Here is a 13,486-nt window from a genome sequence, read left to right on the forward strand (position 1 = left end):
GTAATTGTATTACTTGTGATATATTCCTTGTAGGCTTATATACTGATTAGAATTGACAGACTTTAGATTAGAATTCTGGTCTCCCCTGGGATGGAAAGCCCGTGAGGTCAGGGGCCTGGCAGTATCTTCTTTGTGACTCTGACAGTGTTAAGTACTATGTTATATACGTAAGTGGGGCCAGGGAGTACTTATTGATTGAATGAATAATAATCTCCTATTGAAAAATCAGAGCTTTGGCAGTATTTATTAGTGAATTCAGCAACCTTTCGAGGACATTCTCTGGCTAAGCAGTGCAATATGAGGTAATAATTAAAGTTATTCTCAGGTCCAGTAGGGAGCTCAGAGACTATCACTCCACCGAAGTTCCCTGGAGCCATCTAGAATGTCAGCTTAACTCAGCTTCCATGTTGGGTTGCTTCCACAGTTTTAGGTTTCCTGGGATTCTATGTTATGAACTCAGAAGACCTGATTTTTATGATTGTCATCCCATAAGAGCCTTCGTATTCATATTAATCACTACTTGATGATTTGATTAAGCAAGGAGCAGTGTGTCTAACTTTTTACTAGATCTCGTGAAGAATGTCTGGGATGTTTGTATCAGAGGTGAATGCTTTTTATACAAAATTTAGGTTTTGAACAATGCCTTTGAAATTCCATAAGTACCTGCAAAACATAGTCAGTGGTTGCAAAACTTTCTTCCAATAGCGGCTTTGGCTTTTGTAAGCTTCTAAATACAATTTTTAGATAAATCTGATTAATAAAATGCAGACTCAAATATCGTGATATTTTAGCACAAAATAAGGAATACAAAAAAAAAAAACGGGGAAAAAAATCCATGATTTTTGCATGTGGCTTATAGAGGGGCTTTGAAGGTAATTTAAAAAGAGAACATTCAGAAATGTATTAAATTATAGAATCATTACTGTAATAATAATAGCTTCCACTTACTGAGCACTTGTTGTGAGTCATTAAGTATTTGATATTCAAAATCTCATTTAATCCTAAAAGCAGCCTTGTGAAGAGGGATTTTATTAGCTCCATCCTAGAGGCATGGAAACTAAAGGTTATAATGGTTAACCTGGATTTCGACTCAGATTTGTTAGACTCCAAGGCGCATGCGGCACTATGGCGACAACCTTGGGGGACAAACGCTCGATTGGATGTGCTCAGTTTAACGCCACTGAGGACTGCTCACTACAAACTCCAGGGGGCAGCACTGAACTCCCGTTCACAGCATATCTGGATAGTTTTTATGACCAATTTCTAACAGATGGCTGTAGAGTGTCTTAAAAAAGATTTTGGTTTTTCCCCCCGTAATTGCTTAAAAATTGTTCTCCGTGCTCTATTGTCACATCTAGAAGGCAGGGTCCTTAAACTGGAGGAATTCGAAATCCTGAGCAGCTTCTAGATGAGCCACCTTGAAAGTGACAAATGAGAGTTCTTAGCAGGACCTGAAGTGATATCTCACTTGCCTGTCATCAGGGCACTGCCTTTCTTCTGTCTTTGGAGTGACTGTATTCCCTCCTAATCCTCTTAGTTATGAATTTAATTTAATGGAACTAACAACGTATTGAGAATCTCTTATGTGGATGTTGCCAGGACAGACCCTTGACGGGAGGAATGTGGCGTGGGGTGGGGGGCGTGGAGTGACATGGTGGAGGTAGGAATTCAAGGGAGGATGCAAAAATGGATACGTGGCCTTGATTTCAATTTATAAATTGTAGAGGGGACTGGATGGCGAGGACTATACATAAGTATGACAATGGTGGCGGGGGGAGGATATAAGTAAAATCCTTTGAGAACAGATGGGAGAGAGCAGGTTATTCTGTCTGGGAGAGCTGGGCAAGCTTTCATGGAGGATGGGACATTTGAGCTCCCGCTTGAAGGATGGGCAGGTGCCTGACGAATGGGGGAGGAAGGAAGAAATAGCAGCAGGAAAAACATGAGGTGGGAATGGTTTCATAGTTAAGGCAAAAGTGAGGTGTGTGTACAGGCATTGGGGCAAGCAGGCACAGGAGTTTGGGGTGCAGCCGGAGAGGTAAAGACACTTGAATATCCTCTTAAAGAATTTAGATTCGATATGGGCAATGGGAGTCTCCGAAGATTTTTGAGCAGGAGTATAGCATCTATTCATCTTTTCCAGAGTTGGCTCCTGTTGTCTGTACAGCTTTTGGACGGCATTGGTTATATTATCTGGCATGAGTTGCACTTTTATTTTTCCTTTTCAGGGGAGTTCTCTCAAGGAAAAGATACTTACTGTGCTTTTGTCCCCTTTGGCCTGGAAAAAAGTTTAGTTTGATTTCCTATTTACCATTTCCCCTCTCTCCTCTGATGCTTTTGGCAAGGCAAGAATTCTCCCATTGGTCCTTTTTTTTTTTTTAAAGATTTTATTTATTTATTTGACACAGAGAGACAGAGAGAGAGACGGAACACAAGCAGGGGGAGTGGGAGAGGGAGAAGCAGGCTTCCTGCAGAGCAGGGAGCCCGATGCGGGGCTCGATTCCAGGATCCTGGGATCATGACCTGAGCCGAAGGCAGACGCTTAACGACTGAGCCACCCAGGCGCCCCTCTCCCATTGGTTCTTGCGATTGGCATCTGAGTCAGATTTCTGACTCCTATTACCACATGACTATTCTTTTCGGTGAATTACATGGGTCATCACTACCTATGGGTTGAAAGCTCAAGAAAGTTTAGGGATAAAAGACTTGGGGAAAGAGGCACATAGACAAAGAGGTGGGACATGTATCAAAGCACAGGACAGCACATCGTGCATTGAGAGAGGTCTCAAAATAGAAAGTACTTCTCTTGGGATTCACACCACAGGCCTTGGCAGGCAGCCCACCCTTATCAACATTAATTTTTAGAGTTTGGAATTGGGCAACACACTCTGGTGTTAAGCTGTTAACCTCCAGCATCAAGGCCACAGCTGCTGGGAAGAATTCCTCTTTCAAGCTGTGGTCTCATCACAGTTCTTCATCTGGACACACCACAAAGGGCGAATGTTCCTAAATCCAGTCCCATGATTCTGGGATGCTATATATACCTGGGCACCTCCCACTCCTTTACTCCAGGACGTGCACACACAGGGCAGAGCCTTCCGGTAGTGGATCGTGGCACAGCTGTTGCAACGTGTGTGCGCGTGCGTGTGCGCGTATGTGCGTCGCAGAGTGTAGCTCTCTCGATGCATGGTATGAGAACCACTTTGCAGACTTTTTGTCTTCTACTTCCAGAAAGAATAAAACCTGAAACAACATGCATAGTCTGAGACAATTCAGGACCTTTCTAGAACCTGGCTTTTCACAGCAGAAGTCTACTCCAGGTCTAGAGATACGTTATGGCTCTCAGATTGGAGGGTTGTGAAGACTGCCCAGTTTTCCTTGCCTTGTCCAATGAAGTTACACCCAAGCCATCAGCAGAGGGCTCCCTCAACCTTAGAAGCCAGTATTGATGCTTGCAAGGGCACGCAAAGTAAATGAGAGAAGAAATGCAGATCTGACTGTGAGTTTAAAATCCAATGCCCCAGGGACACCTGGGTGGCTCAGTCGGTTAAGCCTCTGCCTTCAGCTCAGGTCATGATTCCAGGGTCCTGGGATCGAGTCCCACATCGGGCTCCTTGCTCAGCAAGGAGCCAGCTTCTCCCTCTGCCTGCCTCTGTCTGTCTCTCTCTCTGATAAATAAATAAAATCTTTAAAAAAAAAAAATCCAATGCCCCAAAGTGCTTTTGTAGGGAAGAAACCCTAACCCATCCTGAAAACAGACCACTTCAGCAAGAAGGCATTTGCTAGCGTTTACATTAAATGACACTGTTTAAATTCCTGGATCAAGGTCAGCATAATGTTTATGCTCAGAGTAACATGTAGCTAAGTTATCCTTCAGAGAACCTGAGAAGCAGAGCAACTCCCTGACCAAAGGTTTAATTGCTTCTGGACTGGTGGCTCGACGCTTCCTAAGTATTGAATCACAGCACTCTTGATCACCATGGGTCCCAGGCCTGAACCAAAGCTCTACAGATGCCAGATCCCTATGTGGCATTTGCCTAGATCAGGCTAAACATCAAGAGCGCCAGATTGATAAAGCCCACAATGCTAAGGTATAGTGGTCACGATCTGTGAGGACAGCTGGAATTGGCCAGCTGCTCTAACCTAAAATGGAGAAGGCTGCATGGTGAAGATGAGATCAGGAAAAGGAAACAGGACCCTGACAAAACAACATCTATCTAAAGTTAGTAGCTCTTGAGACAGTTCTGACTTTCTCCTCTGAAGACGCCAAAGCCTAGGATCCAATGCCAGGTATTAGTTAGAATCCTTCCTCGGAAGTTGCTAGACAACCTCTGCCCAGGTTTCATTACCTAACTCTTTTCCCTCAGCTCTAGGGAAAGAATCACATTCCTTTATCATAACTTCATCGGAGATGTGTTACAGTGAATGCCACCACTGTTTGTTGGACATCAGGTTTGCTTGGGAATTACAGAGGAACGCCCTGGGTTCCTTGACTACATTTGGAAGGTATCTTGGTCTTTTATTTGGGAGTGAGGGGGACATACACGGTTAGTGGGTGAGGTTTTCTGACCTTTTCAAATTCCAGGGAAAAGAGGCGGCACACTGTGGTCAAAACCGACCTCCCACCTGCCTTGTATAAAAACGTATCAAGGCAACAAGGGCAAACAGCCAAGGGGCAAACTACAGCACAGCACGCTAAGTGGACTTGAGGGAAAGTGGGGTTTGTGAGGTCATGGTTAATCATCACGATCTGGAGACTTTTCCGAGAAGAAGCATGTGTCCTCCTTGTGATAGAAAAGCAAACGTATACGAGGAGAAACCAGGCTACTGCAGTGGGAAACTCGGCAGTTTCTGTTTGTACTGGCTTCTTTCATTCAGATGTTTCCCATCAGTACGTTCAGATTGATTCCATTTTCAAAGCTCTCCTGGCAGCCTTGGTGGAGGAGGCTTGGTGGCAACATCTCTGGCATTTTCTGAGCCTGCCCAGGCCTTGCTCTTCTTGTGTCGTTTCTTGGCACTGGGGCTCCTAAGCAGAAATTGGCGAAGCAGACGCTGCTGCTGAACAAAACCAAATGTAAAACAGAACATTGGAACACGGAACGAAGAGGCTTTTCTAAATGTGGGGGGCGGGACTGCAGTGGAGAACAGCGAGGCATCAGGAAAGGGAGGGGCTTCCTTAGAACCAGGCTGAATCATGCTCTGGTGGGGTTTGTCATTGACCCATCTTGTCAGCATCCTCAGTAATTGTGCCAGATCAGGAGGTTACATCTTTTTTACTCTTCAATCTCACCTAATGGATGCAATATAAAATATTTGGGTCCCGTTCAGGGCCATGCTCTCATTTTCTGGCCCTTACAAAAGTTTGTGACCCACGACACCCTGACACCACTTACTTTTCCCCCCTAATCCTTCAGCTTAGCCTGTCGCCTCGTATCACCTTCCTTCTGGGCATCTACCTCCCCAGCCCCACTGTTTTACACATGGGCGCCATCTTTGATTCCTCCACTTTTTTTTTTTTATAGATTTTATTTATTTATTTGATAGAGAGAGAGATAGCGAGAGCAGGAACACAAGCAGGGGGAGTGGGAGAGCGAGAAGCAGGCTTCCTGCCGAGCAGGGAGCCCGATGTGGGACTCGATCCCAGGACCCTGGGATCATGACCTGAGCCGAAGGCAGACGCTTAACGACTAAGCCACCCAGGCGCCCTGATTCCTCCACTTGATGCTAACTTTCTTTGTACTCTTAGGGAGGACGCTTGTCATCCTACTCCTTACACCACCACAGCAGGGAGAGGACATGCAGTTGGAGAAATTTCCAATCCCTCTCTTCCCTCGGCTGAGACTGGGAAAGAGGGGGCTGTTGTCCATAGCCTGTGGCTGTCCCGCCTGGAGACTGATGGCATGTGTTCTGTTGTTCCTGTCCTTCACAGTGCTGTCTGGATTTGGTTTCCCCCCGCATGGGTCACGGAGTCTGAACTTAGGGTGGGGACCTAAGTATTAGGAAATGGGGAATCCACTGACTTTTGGTCCAAGACGTTTATCCAGTCCAATAACGCCACAGGCACACACACACATATATGCACATGTGATGCAGGATCATCGTTATACAGTTCAAAATTCAAAAAGCACAAAAGGGCAGAGAGTGAAAAGTCTTCCAGCTTCCTACTCTCCTGGCTTCTTAGTCCCGTCTGTAGAGGTAACCAGTGTTTACAGTGTCTTATATATCCTTTTGGACATACTTCATAAGTCCGTTAGCAAATAATACATACATACATATGTGCATACATTTCCCCACGATCGGTAGCATACTATGTATTTTGTTCAACACCTTGTAGTTTTTTCCTTTTTAAATGGCTGCATAGTATTTCATTGACTGAATTTCCATAATTTATTGAACGAGTCCCATCTGGATTGGCATCTGGTGGTTTCCAATCTTATGCTATCATAAAAAAATAAAGTTGACATTTTGGTCCTCAAATCTTGTATTTATTTCCCAAAGACTCAGTGCTCAGAGGGGAGAGGAGGGTGGTCCATACTCCACGTCTGCCAAGCTTGGTATTGGATTTGAAGTCCTGGACCACGAGTCAAATACGTCCAGGTTTGCAGTTTTGTTCTCCCTAATTCTCTCCAATGTGCCATCCTGCAGCGAATTATGCTGTGAGTTCCGGTGTTCACTAAATTAGGTAATTTTATTCTTTTTGTTCTCTTCTGCCTACATCCTCCTCCTATCCAGGGGTTTGATTGTAACCAGAAAACTCTTCCAGCAAGTGATGCCCCCAATCTCCTAATCCTTAAGGCACTGAATTCCCTCCATTTCTGTAGAATGTTATAATTTGCCAAAATAACTTCATATAACATTCTTTCCTTTGATTCTTACACAGATTTTCTGAGGTTGCCAGGACATTTTCTAGATGAAGAACCTGAGGCTCAGAGGGACTTTGTGGCTTGCCCACGGTCACCTAGTTGATGAATGACAGATATAAATCTTGAAGCCAGATCATCTGATGATTAGCCTACTGCTTTCCTAATACACATGCTAACCCTTTCGCCAGGTATGTAACCTCAGAGTCAGGTTTCAATTTGGAATATGGTGGGAGACTGGAGTTCTAGCAAATTCTCCCCCAAATTTCATTTCCATCAGCAGATAGATTGAAGCTATTCGGACAGGAGGAATTATGGACTAATTCCTGCATCGATAGAGTATCCACTGGGGTAGTCCATAACATGATGAGGGCAACGCCAGTTGTCCAGGGAGCAGGAGGAGGTATGGTGGGAGAAGTACCAGGGCTGAAAGCACAGGTTTAATGTGGAAGTGGGGGGGATGCACTTGCAAGATGGGGGACAGGAAGAGAGGCAAAGAATGTATGCAGATCAAGTGTCTGCCGTGCCCCGCTCACCCATTAATCACTCACCAACCTGGGGAAGGACACATGCAGAGATATGACAAGGCTGCCCTAGTTTTCTCAGGGTGTGACAGTGGGGGGTGATGGTGGTGCTGGGGTGGTGGGACTACCTCTGCTCCCCCCCAGCAGGCAGGGGACAGTTCCCTAAGGTAGCAAGGGGCTCTGTAACTGGTGACACCTAGTGCTGGGGGATAGACACCATGCTTGTCACAACCTCCTCCCTCCAGGAAAGAGGGACTCAGGTCAAGCTCACATGGGTGGCTCTTTCCCCCTGTGGATGTGTTTTTTCTCTGGAGTTCCTCAGCTCCTACGAGCTCAGGTTTCTGGCAGTTTTACTACATCTGGTCCTGAGGCCTCCTCAGTTGCACCACCTCTACTTTAGTGCTTTATGCTTTCAGGAGCTTTGAACAGGGTCCAGTGCCACTATAGAGAGGAGGGCGGCCCCAAGGTGGCAGGGAAGTGGAAGAAGACAGGAGCACCCAACATGCTCCCGAAGGAGAAAGGGGAGCTTTCCAGGGGGCACCGTGGGATGAGACACTGGACAGAGAGGCAGGGGCTGGGTCATCACAGCCTTAGAGGTTGTGCCAAGGACTTAGGAAATTATCCTATAGGCAGAGGGAATCATGAGGGAGCTTTGGGTGAAGGAGTAACAAGATTAAATATATAATTTAGAAATCCCAGTCTGTCAGCAATTCACACTTTTGTTCCCTGAACACCGAGAGCACATACTCTGGATCCTGTCCCCGAATTCGTGTGTTGTAGCCCTAACCTCCAGGGTGATAGTATTTGGAAATGGGGCCTTGAGGAGGAGGTATGTTTAGAGGAGGTCATGAGGGTGATGAGATTTCTGGCCCTATGGGAAGATATTCTAGAGAGCTTGGGTTCTCATTCTCTCCCCATCAGTGTGAACCGAGGAAAGGGGACCGTCTGCAAGGCAGGAAGTAGGTGCTCACCAGGAACTAATGATGGCGGCACCCTGATCTCAGGCTTCCAGGCTCCAGAAATGTCTGCGGTTTAAGCCACCCTGACTACGATACTTCATTAGGGCAGCCCGAGCCAAAGGAGCCCGCACATAGCCATGTGGCTGGTTCTAGCTTGGCTCTGGATATCCAGCGGCAAACAAAGAGTTCTTGTCCTCATGGACGTTCCAGTCTAGTGGGGAGGAGAGGGAGGCATGACACGAACAATGCACATAAGATATGTATAGTTATTAATTATGAAAGCGAGTAATGGGGCCTCGTTTAGACTAGGGAAAATGGGGGAGGGCTTCCTGAGGATGTGACCCGCAACCTTGGACCCTGAGGATGAGTTGAGGGGAGCCAAGGGTGGGCAGAGGAAAGAGCATCCTAGGTGTTGGAAGGGCATGTGTGAAGCCCTCCGATGAGAAAAGGCCTGGTGAGAAACTGATAAGACACAAATGTCACCAGAGGGGAGAGAGTGACATAAAATAAGACTGGGTGCTGTTATGTTCACTTAGGAACTTGTCGGTCTTGTTAAGAGTTTTAGATTTATATTCTTAGTGGATTGGGGAGCCATTATAAGGTTTAAGTGGGGAAATGAAGTGATCCAATTTTCATGTTCAAAAGCTAACTGAATAATGTGAGCATCAGATTGGAGGGATATCAAGCAGAATGGGAGAGGCCTGTTGTAGCCATCCTAGGGGGAGGTGACACTGAGCAGCAGTGGGGGTAGAGAGGAGTGGTTGCATCTGGGGGCTAGTGGATTGGATGGGTGGGGAAGAAGGAGAAACAGCAGATAGGTCATAGTCACAGCAGCTGGGAGGAAGAGGATGAGTTTGAGGACACTGAGTCTGGTGGGAAGTTGGAAAGACATGGGCCTGTGGTTCGGGAGATAGCTCCAGCCAGAAAGGAGTGAACACAGCCGGCCTACCACTGCTGTCCTTAGAAAGACCTGATGGCATGGTGGGCCCTTGGCTGGTGGTGTCTGGGAACTTGGCTCTCAGAGTGTCCCAGTCAACAGTTGACTGATAAGGCTGGTTTCCTGCACTGTTTGTGCAGACAAGATGATTTATGCTGAACACCTACTTCCCTTCTGGGAGTCTGGAATTTTGGTATGTGCTAGGCAGAGGCTGCTTACCTGACTGTCCCCAATTAAAACATAGGGCACTGAGTCTCTCATGGGCTTCCCTGGGCAGAAACATCACATGCAAGTTTTGGAGCAAGACTGGGCTCTGTGTGGCCCCTCATGGGAGGAAGAGAGCACAAGGAAGCCTCTTGTGGATTCTTCCAGTCTCTGCCTGTGTCTTTGTCTCTTATAATTCAACTGTGTCTCTGTAATAAACCTCAGCCATGAGAATAGCTACATGCTGAGTTCTGTGAGTTCTTCAGCGGATCTCCAAATGACAGCGTGGTCTTGGGGACCCCTGACACAGCCTCGGGATTTGAATTTGGGAGTGATCAGCGTGTGGAAAAGACTGAAACTGTGGGAGCGTATGGGAGATCACCCAGGAAGACTGAGTAGATCCCTGAGGATCTCCACAACTATGAAGGAGGGCCAGAACTCAGGCGGTAGGAGAGAGGAATGTCTGGATTTAGCACAAGGTCATTGGCGACCTTGGCAAGACAGTCTCTGTGGGCAGTTCTGGAGGGAGCTGGATTGTTAGGGGGTGAGGGGTGTAGCAATCTTCTGAAATGTGACTGTGGAAGGAGCAGAGAAGAATGTGGGGGTGGTGTAAACCTACCGAAGTAGAAAAAGACTTGATCATTTGTTTTTTCGTTTATGAAGTGCCTGCTGTATGCAAATGAACACAACATGTAGTCTGGCTATCATGGACTATGGGTCCGCAGTGAAGACTGTGTGCTGTGTATTTGAAACGTGAAGTGCACAATGCCATGAGGGTGTTTAACCCAACCCGGGGGGTTTCTTTGGGGAAGTGATCTTGAATCTGGGGCTCGATGAATAAATAGGAGTTTGTTGAAGTGAGGAGAGGAGAAAAGGGGAAAAGGACATTTCAGGGCAAGGGAAGAATGCATATGGATGTCCAGAGGGAGCAAAGAGTGCATACGTTGGAGGAACAGTAGGTGCTTAGCAAGCAAGGGGAGTGTGAAGAGATAGGGCCACAACATGACAGCAGCAGGATGAGGCAGCACCCTTCAGACTCTCATGGGAAGGAGCCAGCGGAGAGAGGGAGAAGCTAAATCTACAGGAGAGGGAGGGATCCTTGAAGGACATGAAAAGGTGCAGGGCCGTGGTGTCCAGAAGGGATTAATTCTGATAGGGAAATAACTCATCATGTAACAGAAACAGGAAGAGAGGATGGGTTTTAAAAGATAGGTGTAGGGCGCCTGGGTGGCTCAGTTGGTTAAGCAACTGCCTTCGGCTCAGGTCATGATCCTGGAGTCCTGGGATCGAGTCCCGCATCGGGCTCCCTGCTCGGCAGGGAGTCTGCTTCTCCCTCTGACCCTAACCCCTCTCATGTGCTCTCTCTCATTCTCTCTCAAATAAATAATCTTAAAAAAAAAAAGGATAGGTGTAGCTACAGGTAAGACCCTAGGATTGGTAGCAAGAAATTGAGCATCTTGTATGATGACTTTCATTTTCTTGTGGGGCAGCTTTTTCCTCTTCCCTCCACCCCCTCCCCCTTCCTGAAATCTAGCACATTTGGAGGCTGAGAAACAGAAGGGGCCTGTGGTAAATAACTCAAGATGGAGAAGAGGGACACATTCTTTCAGCATTACAACACATCAGAGATAGGCTAGCAGGAGGCCGAAGTTAGCATGGTGGAAAGTCTATTGTCTTTAAGATATGTTGTCCTTGGATCTGTCCCTGTGAGGGCTTTTTCCTTTTTCCCCTCCTCCACCCTTGAGATCTGAAGACCCAACTCCATGTAGCAGTGACGCTATATGGAACGGAATGACTGACAAATCCTGTCAGGGGCCAAGTCCAAGAAAAGGCATTTCGCTGGGTAGAAAAGGCATTTACTCTGTGGAGAACAGAGGGGTCAACAAGGATGATAGGATGGGGAAGCTGAGGCATGTATGAGTCCTGGCTGTCTAGACCTGATGTGCTATGACCTTCAGAGGAGCCGAGGGATTAATTTAATAAGGTAGAGAAATTATCTCCTGTACCTTCACCCTCCTGTGGACTTGACAACAGTTGGAATATATCTCTTGAATCCAAAATAAGGTAGAATTATAATGTTCCTCTAGATTCATGTCTGTACCTTGACCTGTTAACAGTGAGACTGTCTCTCCTCGCTGAGCCTCTCTCCCTTCTATCATGGGAAATGTAATGTTTGGTACCACTTGGTAGTAGGAGGTAAGGTTATCTACTCATAGGAAGGGGAATGTGGCAGGATCATGAGCCTGAGGATAGTGGAGAAAGTGTATAATAATTTCCGAGAACAAGCAATAGAGCTGACTGAAGAAGCCTGCTTGGGTCCGAGTTTCCACTGGGGACCATAATTTTATAGTGGCACCTACGTGATTTCCTTCAGTGGTGTGAAGCCAGGCTGTTAGCATGATGATAATAAGCATGAGGCAAAGAGGTGAGGGTGTCTGGAGTGAGGCTCTGCTTGTTGACTTCCACAGAATGTCAGTGGGACAAGGAAGTTGGGGCTGTTGGCAAGACTGAGGTGAGGATTCTGGAACACGGAGTGTAAGCACCACAGGGAGAGACGAAGGGGAGACCAAGGAGAAATAAAGACCGGGGAATGCGTATATATGGAGGTGGTTAAGGATCCGGGTGTCCCTAGAATAAATTTAGTGGGAGCTAGTGAGAGATCTGGAAGGATAGGAGGTCATGGTTGGTAGTAGGATATTTAAATTTATGGCTTCAGAGGCGGAGAAGTTCTGAGTAATAAGCAAGTGGGGGATGTGGCCTTGGGAGGGCCCGCATTGACCCTTGTCATCACCGGAACCCTCTCCCTGATCCAACGTTCACATGGCTTTTCTCTCTTCTGTCAGCCTCTGATGTACATCCTACCTCAGCTACCCCTTTCCCACTTTCTGGTCCAGCAAAGGGAACTCACAGCACCTTTTCTTACTTCCGGAGAAATTTTTTCCACATATGTCTGATTCATTTGCGTTTACTGAAGTTCGAAATCTCCAGTGTCCAAAACCTCTTTCAACTTTTTTTTCCCCTGCCCTTTCTTAGAAACAGGAAGTTGTGTTTGGCTAAGGACAAACTCTTCCAGTGCCCCTGGGACTCACAAGAAGTTTGGAATGAGGAACGGTGAGGTCTGGGGAAGGCTTCTTTACTCTCTCCTTTCCTGGGGCAAGTGTGTGTCTGCCAGGGGTAGGCTGGGCAGCTCATGCGGATGGAAGACTAGCCAGAATTTTCCTGTGTCTCCTCGCTCAGCCCAAGGCCTGAGGGAAAGTATGTTCTAAAAGAGACAGGTGGCTTTGAAAGCTCCTGTATTTCTCTCACCCTGCACTCGCATCTACGGTTCAGAATACACTTCTACATTTGGTCTCACTTTTCTCTTCCCAACACTTGGGCAGTGTCTGTGAGGAGCCCTTTAATTTAGTTTTTGAGGGGTGTGGGCTCAATTTTAAGCAAGGGAGGCCAACTACCTCCTGAAGAAGAATGAGCCAGGCTGTGCAGGGATCACATCTATTGTGATAAGCCTGGCCAGGTTGTTGGCAAGGCTTACCGTAGGAAGCAGACAGGTGTCTGGCGAGGGCTGATGTGTGCCAGTGAGGCAGGGAGGGCGTGGAGGTCACAACCCAAGCACTCTGCTCACTCAGCGCTCCAACATTCACTTCCCCTTCAGTGTGTTATTTTCTCTTGCTGAGAATTTTTTCATATGTAAGCCCAACGTGACCACAATATATCACTTTCATGATGATCTAAATGGAACCAGCAGGAATGTCAGCTTAGGTGAATGACTTCTCTCTCTCACCTTCCACATGCAGTTTTCTTTCTTTTTTTTTTTTTTTTAAGATTTTATTTATTTATTTGAGACAGAGAGAATGAGAGAGAGCACATGAGAGAGGGGAGGGTCAGAGGGAGAAGCAGGCTCCCCGCCGAGCAGGGAGCCCGATGCGGGACTCGATCCAGAGACTCCAGGATCATGACCTGAGCCGAAGGCAGTCGCTTAACCAACTGAACCACCCAGGCGCC

The 13,486-nt window shown here is 46.9% G+C and overlaps 1 long non-coding RNA gene across 1 annotated transcript in view; it reads left to right on the plus strand.

The window, feature by feature from the left end:
• Positions 1-13,486, plus strand: part of LOC118013403 — a 57,490-nt gene that overhangs the window by 41,895 nt on the left and 2,109 nt on the right. The window lies entirely within an intron of this gene.

Source organism: Mirounga leonina, unplaced genomic scaffold (genome assembly GCF_011800145.1).
Source record: "Mirounga leonina isolate KUSES-001 unplaced genomic scaffold, KU_Mleo_1.0 Mir_153, whole genome shotgun sequence".
NCBI classification, from domain to species: domain Eukaryota; kingdom Metazoa; phylum Chordata; class Mammalia; order Carnivora; family Phocidae; genus Mirounga; species Mirounga leonina.